Source organism: Lithobates pipiens, unplaced genomic scaffold (assembly GCF_037356315.1).
Source record: "Lithobates pipiens isolate NorthernLeopardFrog02 unplaced genomic scaffold, aLitPip1_a1.2 Scaffold_23, whole genome shotgun sequence".
NCBI classification, from domain to species: Eukaryota; Metazoa; Chordata; class Amphibia; order Anura; family Ranidae; genus Lithobates; species Lithobates pipiens.
In genome coordinates, this window is record NW_027507785.1 from 142,993,911 (window position 1) to 143,015,362 (window position 21,452).

General features: G+C 50.5%; 6 pseudogenes; all 6 read right to left on the reverse strand.

The window, feature by feature from the left end:
* Positions 1 to 16,007: 16,007 nt before the first annotated feature.
* On the reverse strand, positions 16,008 to 16,126 carry LOC143928693 (5S ribosomal RNA; annotated as a pseudogene).
* A 100-nt stretch (positions 16,127 to 16,226) lies between these two features.
* On the reverse strand, positions 16,227 to 16,345 carry LOC143929080 (5S ribosomal RNA; annotated as a pseudogene).
* Positions 16,346 to 16,663: 318 nt separating this feature from the next.
* Positions 16,664 to 16,782, reverse strand: LOC143928894 (5S ribosomal RNA; annotated as a pseudogene).
* A 378-nt stretch (positions 16,783 to 17,160) lies between these two features.
* On the reverse strand, positions 17,161 to 17,279 carry LOC143928806 (5S ribosomal RNA; annotated as a pseudogene).
* A 102-nt stretch (positions 17,280 to 17,381) lies between these two features.
* On the reverse strand, positions 17,382 to 17,500 carry LOC143929054 (5S ribosomal RNA; annotated as a pseudogene).
* A 668-nt stretch (positions 17,501 to 18,168) lies between these two features.
* Positions 18,169 to 18,287, reverse strand: LOC143928746 (5S ribosomal RNA; annotated as a pseudogene).
* Positions 18,288 to 21,452: the final 3,165 nt, after the last annotated feature.

Consider the following 21,452-nt stretch of genomic DNA (forward strand, 5'->3'; position numbering starts at 1 on the left):
AGTGCTGACAGTTCTATGCTCTACCTCTGTTTTGATTATACTATTGTTTTTTGGTTCTATGATGTTACTGATTGTCTTTTATTTGCATACCGGTATCAGACGTGACATTTACCACTGCCAGGACTGGGGGGACTGGGATCCGGGGGCTTCCTCTCCGACCTGTCTACCCACCAACCCAAGTAGGACGGCGCTTTAAACCCAGTGTACATCTGGTAAGCGCTATAGCATAATTGTACTGTTTTAGTATACAATTCCTGTACTGTTGAGTGCGGACAACCCTTAATTTCCCTCTCCCCCTGGGGTTGAGGTGCCCAGCCTCTTTTTCCCCTTACCTTTCCTTACATTTGCCCTTCCTTTCTCCCCCTTAGTTCCCGCCATCCATTACCTACCCAATACCTACCTTGGTTCAACTTTCTTTGCTTTTCTCAGACGTCCCCCTTCCCCTCCCCGAGGAGCGATGGCAGACTCAGTCAAGGTCACCTCTCTAAACGTTAAGGGACTGAACTCCTCTGAAAAACAGTGGATTCTCCTGTGAGAACTGAAGACTTCCTGTACTGATGTGGCCTTTATACAAGAAACACATTTTAAAAATACTAGCCTCCCCTTTCTACGGTCAAGATCCTTCGCTAAGGTCTACCACTCTACTAACCCCTCCTCTAAAACCAAGGGAATCTCCATTCTGATCTCTAGCAGGCTCCCCTCGGTTCTCCAGGATTCTCTGGTGGACCCTGGGGGCCGATATCTTTTTCTTAGGGGCCACATTGGAGAGCTCCTTTTTACATTTTCCACTGTGTACGCTCCCAATGATCACCAAGACACATTCCTCAGAACTACCCTGCACAGATTATGTGACTTTCGGGAGAGCCAGTTGATATTAGGTGGGGACTTTAATGTCCCCTTTCGCCATCAGTTGACACTTCTGCCTCTTGCTCCTCGCTCCTCATTTCCTCTGGAAAGCGGATTAATAAGTGTTTACTGAATGACCAATTAGTTGATGTCTGGTGTCTGCAACACTCCGGATAAAGGGACTACTCTTTTTGCTCTTCCCCTCACAAATCATACTTGAGGATAGACTTCTTCTTGATTCCACATGACCAACTGCACTTGGTGAGCTCTTCCTCCATCGGCCATATTACTTGGTCCGACCACGCTCCTGTAGCCCTTACCTACACCCTCTCTAGGAACCCCTCACCTAGGTCTCTATTCTGGCACCTTAATGAGAGCCTCCTCCAGATACCGGAAGTTTTAGCAGATGTGACCAGGGAATTTGACCTTTATTTCCAAGAAAACTAAACGCAGGACTGCGACCCGGGGATAATTTGGGAGGCTCACAAGTCAGTACTCCGCAGGGTATTTATCAGGCACGGGGCGCGCATCAAACGAACACGGAAGGAACAGCTTGCTAATCTGTTTTGTGAACTTGCCTCTGTGGAAGCGAAACATAAACATGTCCCGTCACGGACCTTAGAGATTGAATTGGGGACACTCCGTACCCAGATTACTGACCTACTCCATTATAAAGCGAAAGCGGCACTCCAGTTTTGTCGTAAACTGACGTAGGAGTCAGGGGACAAATGCAGAAAAATCTTAGCCAGGTCGGTAAATGAGTTGAAATCTGCCTCTTACATACCACAGTTGATAGATGAGAATGGCCAGAGGGCCTCTACCCCAACCCAAATAGCCAAAGTCTTTGAAAAATGTTACTCTGATCTCTACAACCTGCCTGATTCAGGGTCCGGACAGGACAATATAGACAGATATGTAATCGGTTCTGGTCTACCAACCCTCTCATCAGAATCACGGGAGTACTTGGAGGACCCGATCACACTGGAAGAAGTCCAGATGGCCGTGGGACCTCCGAAGGTGGGTAAGGCTCTGGGCCCTGACGGATATATCGCACAATACTATAAGACCTTCCTCCCTATTCTCGGCCCGCGCTTGGTGAATTTATTTAATACTCTGAGCTTGAATGGGGATTTTCCTGAGGATACCCTTAGAGCCCACATCTCGTTGATACCTAAGGAGGGCAAAGACCCGGGCCTATGTGGGAGCTACAGACCCATTTCCCTCCTAAATTCGGTCCTAAAACTATTCTCTAAAATCCTCGCCACGTGATTGGCACAGCACTTGCAGTCCCTTATACATATTGACCAGTTAGGTTTTATTCCCACCAGGGAAGATAGGGACAACACCATTAAGGTGCTTACCCTGGTCCATAAAGCAAAGTCATCTGGGACCCCTTGTCTTTTCGTGAGTACTGATGCTGAGAAGGCTTTTGATCGGGTCAAATGGACATTCATGTTCTCGGTCCTTCGCCATATAGGTCTGAGTGAACGGATGCTGGCATGGATAAGTAAGATATACTCACGCCCTTCAGCTCAACTCAAAGCGAATGGGGTGCTCTCATCTCCCCTTGACATCGGGAATGGGACCAGACAGGGTTGCCCCCTGTCGCCCCTATTATTCGCACTGTCATTGGAACCCTTTCTCTCCACAATTCGACAAAACTCAGACATAACGGGACTCCAAATAGGTACTATTGAGTGCAAGATATCTGCCTACGTGGATGACATGCTGTTCTCGTTGAAGAATCCCAGAGTTTCCTTGCCAAATCTCCTTCGGGAATTCCAGATATACGAGATACTTCTTGAAATCAGAGGCCATGGGGGTCGCAGTCCCCCCGCAAACGTTACTAGACTTGCAGTCCAATTTTCGATTTAAATGGACCCATACAGCACTTCCCTGGCCCCCACCCATTCATAATCCTTACCAACCTTTCCTTCCGCTGCTCACAGGAACACACTGGATGACTTGTCTAATTAACCAACTTGTACAAGACACCGCTATCCTCCTGTCTAGCACCGGTCCCCTTGGAGGCTTTACCCCTCACTGTTTGGGTGGTCTCTGCCTCCCCCTGGATGCTCCTTATATACCCCGACGACATTGTCAGAGGGGCAACACTTGACAGGACACGGGGCTGTCATGCCGGTGGCATCTCCCATTGGAGGAAGGGATGATGGCCCCAACCTCTTGGCAGCAGGTTCTTTCATGTACAGACCAGGGTGGCTCATCTTCCCTTCTGGAGTCTTGACCTTAGAGGGGGGAGTTGCACTTTGGGGGGTCTGAGTGATACATAGTGCGCTGTACTGGAAGGGCTTGACATTCCCGCATATGTGTCCCCTCTCCCTGGTTGCGCCCCTCGCCCCCCCCCCCCGGCCCCCACCTACTCTTCGCCGACATTGCCTTCTGCAGCTTTCGGGGACACCCTGGATGACTTTTTTATTGAGCCTATTGGTACGAGACACTGCTTCCCTCCAGTTTGACTCTGGACCCCCCTGGAGGATTTACCCCTTAGGCCGCGTACACACGCGCGGACTGTTCGCCCAACTTTGTCCGTCCAACAGTTTCGGCAAACAGTCCGCTCAAACTTAGCATGGACGGACATGGCCACACACGACGTACGAACAGTTTGCTGAAACCGTGCGCGATGACGTGAACGGCACGTACGACGGGACGAAAAATACGACGTCCTATACACTGCATTATAGCTTTCGGCGTGAAAATCCTTTCTGAGCATGCGCGCAACTTTGTTTGACGAACAAGCCTACACACGAGCGGACTGTCCGCCCAAACACTGTTCAGCGGACAAAGTTGGGCGAACAGTCCGCCCGTGTGTACGCGGCCTTACTGTTTGGGCGGACCCAGCCTCCCTCTGGATGCTCTACACAGCCCCCGATGGCGATGCAGGAGAGACACTAATTGGCGGGCCCCAGAACTGCTGCTCGGGTTAAGTCTCCCGTTGGATGGAGGGATGGTGGCCCCAGCCCCTTGTCTGCCGGATTCTCCATGCACCGACCAGGGCTGCTCCTCTTTCATCTTGATGTGGTGACCATGGAGGGGAGGAGTGGAAACTTATGGGGTCCGGGTGGTTGCTGGTGTGAGTGCGCTAAAGGACTTGACATTTCCACATGTTTGTCCCCTCTCCCTTACTGCCCCCCCTTCCTTCCCCCCTTCCCTCCCTTACCTCCTTCCCTTCCCTCTCCCCTTTCACTCCCCCTTTCCCCCCCTTACCCCCCTCTTTTCCCCCTTCCCTCCCCCTTTTCCCCCGGGGCGTGGACGGAGGAGAGGGGGTAAGGAGAGGACAATCTGCCAAAGGGAGAAATACATTTGTTCGGGGGCTGCATGTACTTTTGGGGTATGGGACGGGGGGTGGTGGATCCCATTCTGTGATGCCTTTTCTGTTGTGACGGGCTCCCTCGTGCATGCCTACATTTAGGGCGAGTTGAGGAGACCCCTCAGTGCTGACAGTTCTATGCTCTACCTCTGTTTTGATTATACTATTGTTTTTTGGTTCTATGATGTTACTGATTGTCTTTTATTTGCATACCGGTATCAGACGTGACATTTACCACTGCCGGGACTGGGGGGACTGGGATCCGGGGGCTCCCTCTCCGACCTGTCTACCCACCAACCCAAGTAGGACGGCGCTTTAAACCCAGTGTACATCTGGTAAATGCTATAGCATAATTGTGCTGTTTTAGTATACGATTCCTGTACTGTTGAGTGCGGACAACCCTTAATTTCCCTCTCCCCCTGGGGTTGAGGTGCCCGGCCTCTTTTTCCCCTTACCTTTCCTTCCATTTGCCCTTCCTTTCTCCCCCTTAGTTCCCGCCATCCATTACCTACCCAATACCTACCTTGGTTCAACTTTCTTTGCTTTTCTCTGACGTCCCCCTTCCCCTCCCCGAGGAGTGATGGCAGACTCAGTCAAGGTCACCTCTCTAAACGTTAAGGGACTGAACTCCTCTGAAAAGCGGTGGATCGTCCTGTGAGAACTGAAGACTTCCTGTACTGATGTGGCCTTTATACAAGAAACACATTTTAAAAATACTAGCCTCCCCTTTCTACGGTCAAGATCCTTCGCTAAGGTCTACCACTCTACTAACCCCTCCTCTAAGACCAAGGGAATCTCCATTCTGATCTCTAGCAGGCTCCCCTCGGTTCTCCAGGATTCTCTGGTGGACCCTGGGGGCCGATATCTTTTTCTTAGGGGCCACATTGGAGAGCTCCTTTTTACATTTTCCACTGTGTACGCTCCCAATGATCACCAAGACACATTCCTCAGAACTACCCTGCACAGATTATGTGACTTTCGGGAGAGCCAGTTGATATTAGGTGGGGACTTTAATGTCCCCTTTCGCCATCGGTTGACACTTCTGCCTCTTGCTCCTCGCTCCTCATTTCCTCTAGAAAGCGGATTACTAAGTGTTTACTGAATGACCAATTAGTTGATGTCTGGTGTCTGCAACACTCCGGATAAAGGGACTACTCTTTTTGCTCTTCCCCTCACAAATCATACTTGAGGATAGACTTCTTCTTGATTCCACATGACCAACTGCACTTGGTGAGCTCTTCCTCCATCGGCCATATTACTTGGTCCGACCACGCTCCTGTAGCCCTTACCTACACTCTCTCTAGGAACCCCTCACCTAGGTCTCTATTCTGGCACCTTAATGAGAGCCTCCTCCAGATACCGGAAGTTTTAGCAGATGTGACCAGGGAATTGGACCTTTATTTCCAAGAAAACTAAACGCAGGACTGCGACCCGGGGATAATTTGGGAGGCTCACAAGTCAGTACTCCGCAGGGTACTTATCAGGCACGGGGCACGCATCAAACGAACACGGAAGGAACAGCTTGCTAATCTGTTTTGTGAACTTGCCTTTGTGGAAGCAAAACATAAACATGCCCCCTCACGGACCTTAGAGATTGAATTGGGGACACTCCGTACCCAGATTACTGACCTGCTCCATTATAAAGCGAAAGCGGCACTCCAGTTTTGTCGTAAACTGACGTAGGAGTCAGGGGACAAATGCGGAAAAATCTTAGCCAGGTCAGTAAAGGAGTTGAAATCTGCCTCTTACATACCACAGTTGATAGATGAGAATGGCCAGAGGGCCTCTACCCCAACCCAAATAGTCAAAGTCTTTGAAAAATGTTACTCTGATCTCTACAACCTGCCCGATTCAGGGTCCGGACAGGACAATATAGACAGATATGTAACCGATTCTGGTCTACCAACCCTCTCATCGGAATCACAGGAGTACTTGGAGGACCCGATCACACTGGAAGAAGTCCAGGGACCTCCGAAGGTGGGTAAGGCTCCAGGCCCTGACGGATATACCGCACAATACTATAAGACCTTCCTCCCTATTCTCGGCCCACGCTTGGTGAATTTATTTAATACTCTGAGTTCGAATGGGGATTTTCCTGAGGATACCCTTAGAGCCCACATCTTGTTGATACCTAAGGAGGGCAAAGACCCGGGCCTATGTGGGAGCTACAGACCCATTTCCCTCCTAAATTCGGTCCTAAAACGATTCTCTAAAATCCTCGCCACGTGATTGGCACAGCACTTGCAGTCCCTTATACATATTGACCAGTTAGGTTTTATTCCCACCAGGGAAGATAGGGACAACACCATTAAGGTGCTTACCCTGGTCCATAAAGCAAAGTCATCTGGGACCCCTTGTCTTTTCGTGAGTACTGATGCCGAGAAGGCTTTTGATCGGGTCAAATGGACATTCATGTTCTCGGTCCTTTGCCATATAGGTCTGAGTGAACGGATGCTGGCATGGATAAGTAAGATATACTCACGCCCTTCAGCTCAACTCAAAGCGAATGGGGTGCTCTCATCTCCCCTTGACATCGGGAATGGGACCAGACAGGGTTGCCCCCTGTCGCCCCTATTATTCGCACTGTCATTGGAACCCTTTCTCTCCACAATTCGACAAAACTCAGACATAACGGGACTCCAAATGGGTACTATTGAGTGCAAGATATCTGCCTACGTGGATGACATGCTGTTCTCATTGAAGAATCCCAGAGTTTCCTTGCCAAATCTCCTTCGGGAATTCCAGATATACGGGATACTTCTTGAAATCAGAGGCCATGGGGGTCGCAGTCCCCCCGCAAACGTTACTAGACTTGCAGTCTAATTTTCGATTTAAATGGACCCATACAGCCCTTAAGTACTTAGGTACTCACATTCCACCGGACATCGCGCGTACGTTTATGTTGAACTTCCCCCCACCCCTTGTCACTAAGATCTGCAGTTTCTTCACGGGTGGCATTCTGGCCTCCATTCCTGGTTCAGGAGATGCAATCTCATTAAAATGAACATACTCCCTAAATGTACCTATCTTTTCCAAGCTCTCCTGATCCAGAGACCAGTCCCGTTTTTTAAGCAAGCTCAATCCCTGCTCACTCAATTTAACTGGGCCCACAAAAATCCCAGACTTAAGTGGTCACAGCTGACATTGTCTAAACAACAGGGAGGGTTGGTTCTCCCTGACTTGCGATGCTACTACCTGGCCTCCCATCTGGGGCGTGTATTGGACTGGAATGGAAAAAAACTTTCTAAGCTCTGGGTACAACTAGGACAATCTCACTCCCGAATTCCGCTAAGAAGCGCCATGTGGTGCTATAAGGATTTCCCCACAGAATTGACGTCACATCCCACTATAGGGGCTTCATTGAAAGTCAGTCACCTGATCGCTACCCAAAACACACTCACGTCTTTGACTTCCCCCCTATTCCCTATACGTGACCATCCGAACTTTGAACCGGGGACCCACTTAGAAATTCCAACCTAGACCATGCGTCTAAATTCGTCATTGATGGAAAATGGCCTTCTTTCCCAACCCTAACAGATCCGACAGGGCTTTTCCAACTGCCTTTTTGGAGAGCGGCGCAACAACATCATTTTCTCCATTCCATCCCCAATACTCAAACTTTCGCCCGCCCTCAGACGGAGTTTGAGACTCTATGCAGGAGCGAAGGCCCTTTGGTCCACATTCTCTCTCAAACAGATCACCCACACTTAACCTGTCTGTCCAACTGGGAAAAGGACCTTAATTGCTTGTTTTCCCCAGCACAGAGACAACGCATTATCACTTTGGCTCTCAAAACCTCGCTGTGCACGAAGATACAGGAGACAAATTTTAAACTTCTCACCAGGTGGTATTTGACACCATAAAAGCTGCATAAATAATTCCCCTCTTCCTCGAACATATGCTGGAGGTGTGGAGAAGAAGAGGGCACGTTGCTCCACATTTTTTGGTCCTGCCCCAGCTTGGTGGACTTCTGGACAGAGATCTGATGCATAACACAAAAATTCACAGACTTCTCCATCCCGGAAGAGGCTGCATTCTTTCTCTTGCACCATTCACAGATTCCCATTAAGAAGTACAAAAAATCAATTTTACGGCATGTGATAAATGCGGCGAAATCCTGCATCCCTCTCTATTGGAAAATATGTTCCCCCCCTTTCATTACTCACTGGCTTAGGAAAATAGAGGACATTAAAAAAAATGGAGGACTTGATCCTCACATCACAAGGTAAACAAGAATTTTTTAAACAAACCTGGGACATCTGGAATACCTTTATATTCTCGCTGGAAGGATGTCGCCTGCTATCGCCTTAGTGCTCTGAGCTTTCCTTGACTGGCCCCTTGGACAGTGGGTGGCTGCCATTGTGTCTCGTCCCCTCTTCTCCTTTCCTGATCTTTCACCCCTTCTCTTTTCTGCCTTCCTCCCCTATCTCTCACCCCCTCCACCCCCTCTCTCTTTTGGAAAAAGTGGGAAATTGGGAATGACGGCCCCACACCCCCCTCTGGATGGATTATGCCGGAGGGTCCTGGGGTTTGTGTGACCCTGGATCTTGGTACAGTACTTTTTTTTTTAAATTCCTTTATTCAGTTTTCAATGCAGGACAGACACAGTGAACAGAACAATCACATATAAACCTGGTCATGCACATCATGACCATAAACATACACTAGAAAGAAGTAAGCATGTTCAAGAACTGTCTCATATATAAGAGGTATTTGTAGTTGTTAACCTATGATGACAAACAATACCCTCCTACGTGCTTAGAGTAACAGGCCGAGGGAGGTGTACGTGAACCACGAGACACCCCTCTCGTAGACATCCACAGACCTTCGCCATTGTAACGTCTATATTGACACTATGGGTCCGCAAGACACACCACAGACCTATTCAGGTCAAAGTTGGGTAGGTCAGAAAAGATAGACAGAGAAAGAAGGGAAAGAAAAGAAAAGAAAAAAAAAAGGAGGGGGGAGCAAGTATTAGGGGGCCCCACGAAAGCCCGTCACTACCTACAGGGCTAGGACAGCACACCGGAGTGGCAGTCAATTCCTCCATACGGAGGATATAGTTAATTTTGGAAAACCACAGGGCCCTAGACGGGGGCAGAGATTGCCTCCACATTGCAGGGATGCATACCCGCGCTGCGTTCAAGAGTTGCATTGTCAAAGTCTGTTTATATTTTCGCACAGGTCTATTCGTCAGATGGAGTAGGCATGCCGCTGGGTCTCCCTGTAAGTCTACCGACGTTAGTTTCTTAATTGTCGCCGCCACATCATTCCAGAATGCGCCTAAGGCAGGGCATGACCAGAAGATATGGACCATGGACCCTGTCGCGGACTGGCATCTCCAACAGTTGTTGGGGATTGAGTTGTTCATCTTATTCAGGAGATATGGGACCCTATACCAGCGGGAGACTATTTTGTATCCCGACTCCTGAATATAACTAGCAATGGAAGCCTTGTGGGTCAAAAGCAATATCTTCCCTATCTGCTGAGGGGTGAAGCGGGTACTTAGGTCCTTTTCCCACTGGTGAATGTACGCAGGGGGTGATCCCCCAGCTAGAGAAGCCAGTAGATTATATAGCAAGGAGAGTGAGTGCCGCACAGGTTCCGTTTCGTGACACAACGTCTCGAAAGAGGTAAGGCCTCTGGGCACATAGGGGGTCTTTTGGATCGCCAGCAGGAAGTGCCGGAGTTGGTTCGCGCTGAACGTGTTGAGTGGTGGCTCTGTAAGTCCCACTACAGCCTGTAGACTCGGGAGATCCCCGGCAGGCCACGCCCCTCGCAATCGGTGCTTACCTGAATCCACCAGCCGCCGCAACCGTTTGTTGGTGAACCCCGGAGGAAAGTCCGGGTTCCCCACTATCGGGGTCATTGGAGAAGGGAGGGGCGAGATATCGGTGGTACGAAATAACCTCCTCGTCACTGCCAGTGTTGCCCCGATGAGCGGGTGGTCCCGCAGATCCTTAGGTGGGGATGTCAGGAGCCACAGGGAGGTCAAGAGAGGGATGGACGCATCTTCCATCTCCATCTTCACCCACTGTTTGTGTGGACCGTGGCAATGCCAATCCACGACCCTGGTCAGCAGAGTTGCCCTGTAATACCTACACAAATCGGGGAGACCCACCCCCCCTTGGTCTTTGGGTCTGGCAAGGGTCTGGAGTTTGGCCCTGGGAGGCTTCCGTGCCCAGACGAATTTCCTAAGGAGGATCTGCAACTGCGCAAAGAATTTTGGAGGAACGCGAATAGGTACAGTCTGGTAAATATATAGGATCCTAGGCAGCGCCGTCATTTTAAAGGCGCTGCAGCGCCCAAACCAGGTTAACGCCAGGGAGTGCCATCCCTCCAGGTACGACTTCAACCTGTGCAACAGGGGGGTATAATTATGCAGGTACAATTGCGCTGGGTCCGAAGTAACATTGATCCCCAAATATCTAATAGAATCGGCTGCCCAGTGGAATTGGAAAGCTGAGCGAAGACCACGGGTCTCCGCTTCTGGGACAGAGACGTTCAAGACTGCGGACTTGGCGCAATTGACCTTGTAATTCGACAAGGCTCCGTAGACGCGGAGTGCTTCCAGAATATTCGGAAGGGAGACATGGGGAGTGGAAACAAAAAAAATTAAGTCATCCGCGTAGGCCGCGAGCTTGTGGTGGGCCGAGGGCTTCCGAAAACCTGTTATGTTTGGATCATTGCGTATATGGCACATGAAGGGTTCTAGTGTCAAAATAAAAATAAGGGGGGGCAGGGGGCAACCCTGCCTCGTCCCATTCGTAATTGGAAAAAAGTCAGAGCGCCAATCGTTCACGCGCACAGCCGCCGAGGGTTTGGAATACAACGCCGCTATCCAGCCCTGCATGCATGGACCCAGGCCTATATGTGACAGAGTGGCCCGTAAAAAATGCCAGGCCACTCTGTCAAAGGCCTTCTCTGCATCGGTGGAAAGCAGTAGAAATGGCCTCCCCCCCCTTCGAGCTGCATGAATCAAGTTGATGACTCGGGTCGTATTATCTCGGGCCTCTCGCATGGGGACAAACCCCACTTGATCGAAGTGTATTAAATTCGGGATATGAGGTGCTAGACGGTTGGCAAGGATCTTAGCGAAAAGCTTCAAATCAACGTTCAGGAGTGCAATTGGGCGGAAGCTCCCACACTGCGACAGGTCCTTGCCTTCCTTGGGGAGTAAGGATATGTATGCCCTAAGCGAGTCCATATGCAGTCCATCGCCCCCCTTCGCAGCATTAAACGCCCGAAGGAAGTGCTGTGCCAGGAGGTCCGTGTAGGTGCGGTAGTACGACAAAGTGAGGCCGTCAGGTCCTGGTGCCTTCTGGGGCTCCATCTGAGCCAATGCCACCTGAAATTCCTCTGCAGAAATGTCCACCTCCAGGGAGTCACGGACCTCCGCAGGAAGGGTCGGCATACCAGAGGCCCCGACGTACCCACCTGCCGTCACCTGTCTAGACGCGATTGCTTCTGTGCTCTCCCCCCGGTGGAGATTATAAAGGTCATGATAATAGTCAAAAAATTCCCTCGCCATGTCCTTAGACGTATTAACCCTAGAGCCCTGTCTAGTAGTAATATAGGGGATAAAGGTGCGCTGTCTCGGTCCCCGAAGGGCTCTTGCCAGCATCACACTGGGCTTGTTGGAATATTCAAAAAATGAACGTTTCGCCCAAGCCAACCGAGAACCGTCTTCTGGTACAGAAGGCCCCGCAAGTTCTCCCTGGCCCGGGCCAGAGCCTCCAGGTGAGTCGCCGCTAGAGACCTCTTATGCAGAAGTTCAAGAGAGCGCACCTCCCTGATCAATGCTTCAATTTGCCTAGTTCTCTCCCGTTTTTTCCGCGCTCCAATCCGAATCAGCACCCCTCTCACTACACACTTATGTGCCTCCCACACGCTCGAAGGGCTCAAGGCCGGGTCTACGTTCTCCCGAAAGTAACACTTAAGCGTCTCCCCTATCTCTGTCCGAGTGTCGGGGTCCTGTAGCAGGGATTCCTTGAGCCGCCATGTGGGGGGCGAGCGGACGTCCAAGTCCCAAGCCAGAGTCAAGTGTATTGGGGCGTGGTCCGAGAAAGAAATATGGTCAATCTGGGCAGAGGTCACCCTGGAGAGGTCTTTATGTCGGATCTGAAAGCAATCAATCCTGGAGTAAGTATAATGCACCGGGGAGAAGTAAGTATAATCCCTCTCCGCCGGGTGCAGGACCCTCCAGGGATCGATCAAGTTCAAACCATGCAGTTCCGCCCTCAGTTTTTTGAGGCAGGAATAGGTAAGGTGTAAGGCGTCCACCAGTGGTTCCTGAGCGTAGTTGAGATCCCCACCCATCAAGAGTACCCCCTCACTAGCCTCCAGGAGTATAGGGGCCAAGGTTCTCATAAAACCTAAGTGGTTCAAGTTCGGAAAGTAGACATTCAGCATGGTTAATAATATCCTCCCTAATCTTACCCTTCACCAGTAGGAAACGGCCCTGCGGGTCCATCCGCTGTGCCAACAAGGTCCAGGGCACCGACTTCGCAATCAGGATGCTAACCCCTTTAGATTTCGAGATGGGGGAGGGTGCATGGTACACCGTGGGGAAGCCTCTGTTACCAAGCTTGGGGACCGCCCGCTGCCTGAAGTGCGTCTCCTGTAAAAACGCTATTTGGGTGTGGGACTGTTTCAGGTCTGACAGGAGCCTGGACCGTTTTTCAGGGGTAGACAAGACCCGTACATTTAAAGACGTAAATTTGACCCCCTGGGGAAGTCCCCCCATCGTGGACTGCAGCCATTGGCGGCATAATGCCCCAGGCGGACCCGAGGGAAGGAATGTATTGGGGGGGGGGGGAGAAAAAAAAAAGGGAGAAGAAAAAGATAAGTAAGAGATAGAGGAAAGCTGGCACCAAAGAAGTGTGGTGACTTAGGCAACCACACCGGTGCCCTTCTAAATCACAAGGAAAAAATCTTGCGCGCACTAGCGCAACCTATGGGTGGAGTGTGGGAGACTGGCACGGTCTAAAAGTTGGGAGACGTGCGGACCAGTCCAAATCACCGGTTTTAACGAGCACAGTGAACATAACAAACCAGAGGCCTATACCCATTCTGGAACAACCCGCAAACCCCGCCCACCTGACCCCCGTCACTCATCCTCCCTGCGTCCTGCGCCCGCCCCCACCAATCGCCACCAGCGAGGATGCCGGGGCGCACCCCTCCACCCGCCCCGTGGGACTAGGCCCAAATCTAGTACAGCTAAGTTAGGACTAGCAGGAAAAAAAAAACCCCCCAAAAACAACTCCAGTGTAATCAGCCCCCGGGGAGCAAGAAATCTCAACCTCCCCCCAGGTGCACCCGGGCGGGCTCCCCCTCATGAGCCCCAGTCCTGTGTAACGAGTATAATAAGAAAGTCTACTTATCAACAGTAGTCCACCAGCTGGGTACTTCAAGGTTCCGGAGAAGCAAAGTCGGCCCTGGGGGCCTGCTGAGATCTGGAGCGGTGGCGTCTCCTGCCATTCCACTGAGGCCTAGGTGGAAGGGTCAGGGGGCTGTCCGAAAGGGGCAGGCAGTCCAGCCAGTTCGGGACAGGGGATGCAGGCACCCCCAGAAACGAGAACAGGTCCGGGAGTTGGTCAGGCCATCTCAGAGCAAAAGAGTCGCTTCCCTTAATGACGATCAGGTGAAAGGGGTGCCCCCATCTGTAGGTAGCCCCTATCCCCCGAATGGAGTCCAACAAGGGGCGCAACACCCCCGCATCTTCAATGTAAGACGAGACAGGTCTGGGAGCACCTGCACAGTGGCACCAGCGAAGTCCATCTGGCCTTTAGCCCAGGCCTGACGCATGATCTTCTCTTTAATAGAATAAAAATGGACCCTGGCTAGAACATCCCTTGGGGCAGCAGGGTCCCCACCTCTAGGGCCTTGTGCACGATGGACCCGGTCCAGCTCCAATTCCTCCACCGGGGGCATGTCACGGTAAGCATTTAAGATGGCCGTCACTGTGGATTTCAGGTCACTGCCCGTAGTCGCCTCGGGGAGACCACGGATCCTCACATTTTTCCGTCGGCTACGGTTTTCCCCATCGTCCACGGACAACTGCAGCGAGATCAGGCGGCGAGCATGGGACCCTTGGGCGTTCTCTAGGGCCTGTACCCTGGCTTCCAGCGTGCCTGTAACCTGCTCTACAGTGGTCACCCGTGTGTCTACTGAGTCTATATGTTGCTTAAGCTCATTAATCTCTCTGGACAGGGTACTCACAATTGTAGCAGTGGACTCTGCAATGTCCTGTTTCGTGGGGAGAAGCTAAATCAGCTCTCTCCAGGCCTCCGGCGGTGGCTGGCTCTGGGAGGCGAATCCTGTCACTGCATGCGGCCCCTCCGTGAGGATGTCTGGAGAGGGGATCGGGGAGTCAGCTCTCGGCTCCGGTGACCGCTGTCCCGCCTGTGTGTGCTGGGATCCTTTTCCCGCCTTTCTGCTGTGGGATGCTGAGGCCGTGGAGGTGCGCGGCGGCGCCATGTTGGCATCCGCGGCCTGAGGCAATGCGGCCGGATTACGGAGGAAATACGCCGCGATGTCGGCAGATCTGCGGGCGGTTGGTGTCCCGGGAGCGAGGGCTGCTGCGGACATAAGCTAGGCTGTTAAGCCGCCGACTGGATGCGGTGATCGGACCGGTCTCAACACGGAGCTCCCTCTTGGCACGTCCTCACAGCGCCATAGTCAAGCCACGCCCCCTCTGGTACAGTACTTTATCCGTGCCTTGAATCATTATGATTGATGGAAGGCAGACTCACATTTGCGAATATACCTGTATCAAGTATTGTTCAGCTGCTTTTTGCTCTGTATTTCTCTGTTGCATTATGTACTCGGGGGACCGTCTTCCCCTGTATGGAGAAAAAAAAAAGAAGCCTACGACACCTGGTATTCCCAAGCGGTCTCCCATCCAGGCATTAACCAGGCCCGACCCTGTTTCGCCTCCAAGATCAGATGAGATGGAACAGATTCAGGGTGATGTGGCCGTAGCCAATATCTTCAGGCACTCTCAACTCTCTTGACAAATGCCAAGATGGTCACCTTGGGAACAAGCGGAAAAAATAGGTCAACGGCAACAACATAACAAGAAGCCTACGGCATCTGGAAATCCCAGGCGGTCTCCCATCCAGGGATTAAACTGGTCCCAACCCTGCTTAGCCTCTGAGATCAGATGAGATTGGACTCTTTAGGGTGATGTGGCCGTAGGAGATTTCTTCAGGCACTCTGAACGCCAAGATGGTCACTTTGGGAAACAAACAAAAAAAAACAAGTTAACGCCAACAACATAAGAACATAGACTTCCTACAGCCTACAGTATTCCCAGGTGGTCTCCCATCCAGGTATTAACAAGGCCCGACCCTGTTTAGTCTCTGAGATCAGACGAGATCTGGTGCTTTCAGGGTTATGTGGCCATAGGCAAGCTCTTCAGGCACTCTCAACCCTCTTGACAAACACCAAGATGGTCACCTTGGTAAACAAACAAAACAAAAACAAGTCAACGCACACAACATAAAAAGAAGCCTACAGCACCTAGTATTCCCAGGTGGTCTCTAATCCAGGTACTAGCAAGGCCCAACCTTGCGAAAAAAGACAGGTCAATGTCAACAACATAAAAAGAAGAATACGGCACCTGGTATTCCAACGCCATCTCCCATACAGGTACTAACTAGGCCCAACCCTTCTTAGCCTCAGAGATGAGAAGAGATAGGGCTCTTTCAGGGTGATGCTGCTGTAAGCGATCTCTTTGGGCACTCTCAACCCTCTTGACAAATGCCAAGATGGTCACCTTTGGAAACAAGCGGAAAAAAAAAAACGAATCAACGCCAACAACATAAAAAGAAGCTTACAATAACTGGTATTCCCAGGTGGTCTCCCATCCAGGTACTAACCAGGCCCGACACTGTTTAGCCTCCAAGATCAGACAAGATTGGGTGCTTTCAGAGTGATGTGGCCATAGGCAATCTCTTCAGGCACTCTCAACCCTCTTGACAAACACCAAGATGGTGACCTTGGGAAACAAGCTAAAAAAAAACAGGTCAACGCCAACAACATAAAAAGAAGCCTACGACACCTGGTATTCCCAGGCCGTCTCCCATTCAAGTACTAACTAGGCCCAACCCTTCTTAGCCTCCGAGATCAGAAGAGATAGGGTGCTTTCAGGGTGATGCTGCTGTAAGCGATCTCTTTAGGCACTCTCAACCCTCTTGACAAATGAAAAGGTGATCACTTTGGGAAACAAGCAAAAAAAAAACAGGTCAACACCAACAACATAAAAAGAAGCCTGCGGCATCTGGAAAACCCAGGTGGTCTCGCATCCAGGTACAAACCAGGCCCAACCCTGCTTAGCCTCTGAGACCAGACGAGATTGGGCGCTTTCAGGGTGTTGTGCCCGTAGGCAATTTCTTAGTGCACTCTCAACCCTCTTGACAAATGCGAAGAGGGTCACCTTGGGAAAAAAGGGAAAAAAAACAGGTCAACGCCGACAACATAATGAGAAGCCTACAGCACCTGGTATTCCCAGGCTGTCTCCCATCCAGGTACTAACCAGGCCCATTGCTGCTTAGCCCCCGAGATCAGATGAGATTGGGCTCTCTCAGGGTGATTTGGCCGTAGGCACTCTCTTTGGGCAGTCTGAAGCCTCTTGACAAAGGCCAAGATGCTCACCTTGGGAAACAAGCTAAAAAAAACAGGTCAAAGCCAACAACATAAAAAGAAGCCTACGGCATCCGGTATTCCCAGGCGATCTCCCAATCAAGACACTAACCAGGCCAGATCCTTCTATGGCATCTGGTCTTCCCAGGCAGTCTCCCATCCAGGTACTAACCAGGCCTGACACTGCTTAGCCTCTAAAATCAGATGAGATCGGGTGCTTTCAGGGTGATGTGGCCGTAAGCGTTCTCTTCAAGACACGCCCAACCCTCTTGACAAACGCCAAGATGGTCGCCTTGAGAAACAAGTGAAAAAAACTGGTCAAAGCCAACAACATAAAAAGAAGCCTATGGCACCTGGTATTCCCAGGCGGTCTCCCATCCACGTACTAACCAGGCCCGACACTGTTTAGCCTCCGAGATCAGACAAGATTGGGCGCTTTCAGGGTGATGGGGCCGTAGGTGATCTCTTCGGGCACTCTCAACCCTCTTGACAAATGCCAAGATGGTCACCTTGGGAAACAAGTGAAAAAAAAAACCAGGTCAAGGCCAATAACATAAAAAGAAGCCTACGGCACCTGTTATTCTCAGACGTTCTCCCATCCTGGTATTAACCAGGCCTGACACTGCTTAGCCTCCGAGATCAGACAAGATCGGGTGCTTTCAGGGTGATGGGGCCGTAGGTGATCTCTTTGGGCACTCTCCACCCTCTTGTTAAACGCCAAGATGGTCATCTTAGGAAACAAGCGAAAATAAACAGGTCAACACCAACAACATAAAAAGAAGCCTACGCCACCTGGTATTCACAGATGGTCTCCCATACAGGTATTAATCAGGCCGTACACTGCTAGGCCTCTGAGATCAGATGAGATTGTGCGCTTTCAGGGTGATGTGGCCATAGGTGTTCTATTCAGACACTCTCAACCCTCTTGACAAATGCCAAGATGGTCATCTTGGGAAAAAAGTGAAAAAAAAAAAGGTCAACGCCAACAACATAGACCCTGACGGTCTCCCATCTGACCCTGACCCTGCTTAGCCTCTGAGATCGGGCGCTTTCAGGGTGATGTGGCCTTAGGCGAACGCTTCGGGACATACTCAAAACTCTTGACAGATGCTAAAATGGTCACCTTGGGAAACAAGCGAAAAAAAAACTGTTCAAAGCCAACAATATAAAAAGATAACTACAGCACCTGTAATTAGGTACTATCCAGGCCGGACCCTGCTTAGCCTCTGAGATCAGATGAGATCGGAGATTTCTTTGGGCTCTCTCAGCCCTCTTGACAAATGCCAAGATGGTCACCTTGGGAAACAAGCGGAAAAAAAAAACATGTCAACGCCAACAGCATAAAAAGAAGCCTACGGCACCTGGTATTCCCAGTCGGTCTCCCTTCCAGTTACTAATCAGGCCCGACAATGCTTAGCCTCCGAGATCAGACAAGATCGGGCACTTTCAGGGTGATTTGGCCGTAGGCACTTTCTTTGGGCACTCTCACCCTCTTGACAAACGCCAAGATGGTCATCTTGGGAAACAAGCGAAAAAAAACAGGTCAACGCCAACAACATAAAAAATAGGATTTTTATATACAGCTTACCTGTAAAATCCTTTTCTTGAGAGTACATCACGGGACACAGGAGCTTCATTACATAGTGGGTTATATAGGCACCTCTGGTGATTGGACACTGGTTAACCCCCAATTAAGGACAATTCCTCCCCTATATAACCCCTCCCATATGGGGGGCACCTCAGTTTTGTAGCAAAGCAATAGGAAACCACGTAAAACCCAAGAGGGGTGGGAGCCCTGTGTCCTGTGATGTACTCTCAAGAAAAGGATTTTACAGGTAAGCTGTATATAAAAATCCTATTTTCTTGATCATACATCACGGGACACAGGAGCTTCATTACATAGTGGGATGACCCAAAGCAATGCTCAGATTGAGGGCAGGGAGACACAGATCATAATATATAGACCGCCAAGGACCGGAGGACCTAAACTGCAGCCTGCAGTACACTGCGCCCAAAGGAGATATCCTCTTGCCCTCTGACATCCACCTGATAGAATCTGGTGAATGTGTGGACTGATGACCAAGTTGCAGCCTTACAGATCTGAGCCAGGGAGGCCTGGTGATGCACTGCCCAAGAAGCACTTACAGCCCTAGTTGAGTGCGCTCTCACTTGAAAAGGAGGGATCTTCCCTTTAACACTATAGGCCTGAGAAATAATCTGTCTAATCCACCTTGAGAGAGTGGAATTTGATGCCGCCTGGCCCTTCCTGGGGCCTTCCGGCAAAATAAATAAGCAACCAGTTTTCCTTACCTGAGCAGTTGCCTGAAGATAGATACTGATTGCCCTTACCACATCCAAAGTGTGCAAAGATTCTTCTTCTGCGGACTGTGGGTCCAGAAAAAAGGATGGTAGGCTTACATCTTGATTCAAATGGAATCCTGAAACCACCTTAGGCAGAAAGGACCTGTTGGGACGCATTACCACCAGGTCCTTATGAATAATTAGATACGGTTCTTTACTGGAGAGAGCTGCTAGTTCTGACACTCTTCTAGCCGTGGATATGGCTACCAAGAAAACCAATTTTTTAGTCAAAAGAACTAACGAAGCCTGATGCAAAGGTTCAAAAGGTTGCCCCTGCAAAGCTGAGAGAACCAAATTCAGATCCCATGGGCATACCGGAGGTTTGACTGGCGGCCTTACCCGCATAGCCCCCTGGATGAAAGCCCGCACCAGGGAATGTGATGCAAGTGGTTTCTGAAAAAACACTGACAAGGCCGAAATATGCACCTTGATAGTGCTTACGGCCAAATTCATTTCTAGGCCTGACTGGAGGAAGGCCAAGATCCTGCTAATGACATACTTTCTAGGATGACATTCCCTGAGTTCACAACAGGAAACATATGCCCTCCAGATTTTGTAGTAAATAAGCCTGGAGGCCGGCTTTCTGGCATTGACCAGAGTAGAAAGGACTGGCCCCCGAAAGCCCACGGTCTCTCAGAATGTGGGTCTCAGCAGCCAAACCGTCAAATTCAGACTGTGTAAAGCAGGATGGTAAATTGGACCCTGTGAGAGCAGATCTGGCCGGAGAGGAAGGATCCACGGCCTGCCTACTGCCAACTTCATGATCTCTGCGTACCACGTTCGCCTGGGCCAAGCCGGGGCTACCAAAAGAAGCGACTTTGTTTCCCTCTAGACTCTTCCCAGGAACCGCGACAGAAGCGGGCACGGGGGGAAGGCATAAATCAAATTCTACTGATCCCAGGGAACTGTCAGAGCATCCGACCCCTGAGCGAGTGTATCTCTTGTCCTTGACACGAATTTGTCCAGTTTTCTGTTGAACCTGGACGCAAACAGATCTACGTCTGGAGTACCCCACCTGCGACATATGTTCCAAAACACGTCGGGGTGCAGAGCACATTCTCCTAGGCACAACTGCTGGTGGCGCAGAAAATCTGCCTGCCAATTTTCCACTCCTGGAAAGAAGACTGCAGAAAGGCATGGAACATGCCTTTCTGCCCAGACAAGTATGCAATTCACCTCTTTTTGCGCAACCAGACTCCTGGTACCGCCCTGGTGATTGATATAGGCCACTGCTGTGGCATTGTCGGACTGAACCCGAACAGGGAGACCCCGTAGTCTGAAAGACCAGTTTATGAGAGCCATATAAACTGCCCGGATCTCCAAGACATTTATGGGCAATAGCTTCTCAATCGCAGACCATTTCCACTGCGAGCACGTCTCCTCCAACACTGCTCCCCAGCCTGTCAGGCTGCCATTTGTCATAATAATCTTCCATGGAAGAGGAAGAAAAGTTTTGCCTTTCAGCAAATTCTTGGTTTGTAACGAGACTCTTAGACTCGTTAGACGAGACTCTTGCGTGTCCCTGGGGATAGACGCATAGGAAGATCCAAGGACTGGGGCTTCCTGTTCCAAGCCGCAAGGATGCATCTTTGCAGAGGCCTTGAGTGGAACTGGGCGAATGGAACGGCCTCGAAGGAGGCGACCATTTTCCCTAACAGTCTCATGCACAACCGAATGGGGGAAGATCTTCTGCCCAGAATTAGACGCACCAAATCCCCAATGGCCAAGGCTTTTGGCCTTGGTAGAAACACCTTGCCCTGAGCAGTGTCGATAACCATACCCAGGTATTCCAACCTGGTAGCAGGTTGTAGGGACGACTTTTCTAGGTTTATAATCCAACCTAGGCGTTCCAGGTGTTCTAGCGTTCTGGTAACACTGTGGTTCAGGAGCGCTACTGTTTTCTCTATGAGAAGCAAATCGTCTAGATAAGCCATGACGGCTATACCCTGAGCTCTTAGTTTTGCCAAGAGAGGGTCCAGAATCTTTGTGAAGACTCGAGGGGCCGTAGCTAGCACAAAAGGCAAGGCCACAAATTGAAAATGGCGCCGCTCTACCGCGAAACCTTAGATACTTTTGGTGTGCGGGAAAAATTGGCACATCCTTGATGTCTATTGATGCCATAAACTCTCCCCTTTGCAGGGAGGAGACCACAGTGCGAATTGACTGTATTCAGAAGGACCGGATGCGTAAAAAACGGTTCAGATCCTTCAGATCCAGGATAGGTCTGACACTTCCATTTGGCTTTGGAATGGTGAAGAGATTCGAGTAAAAC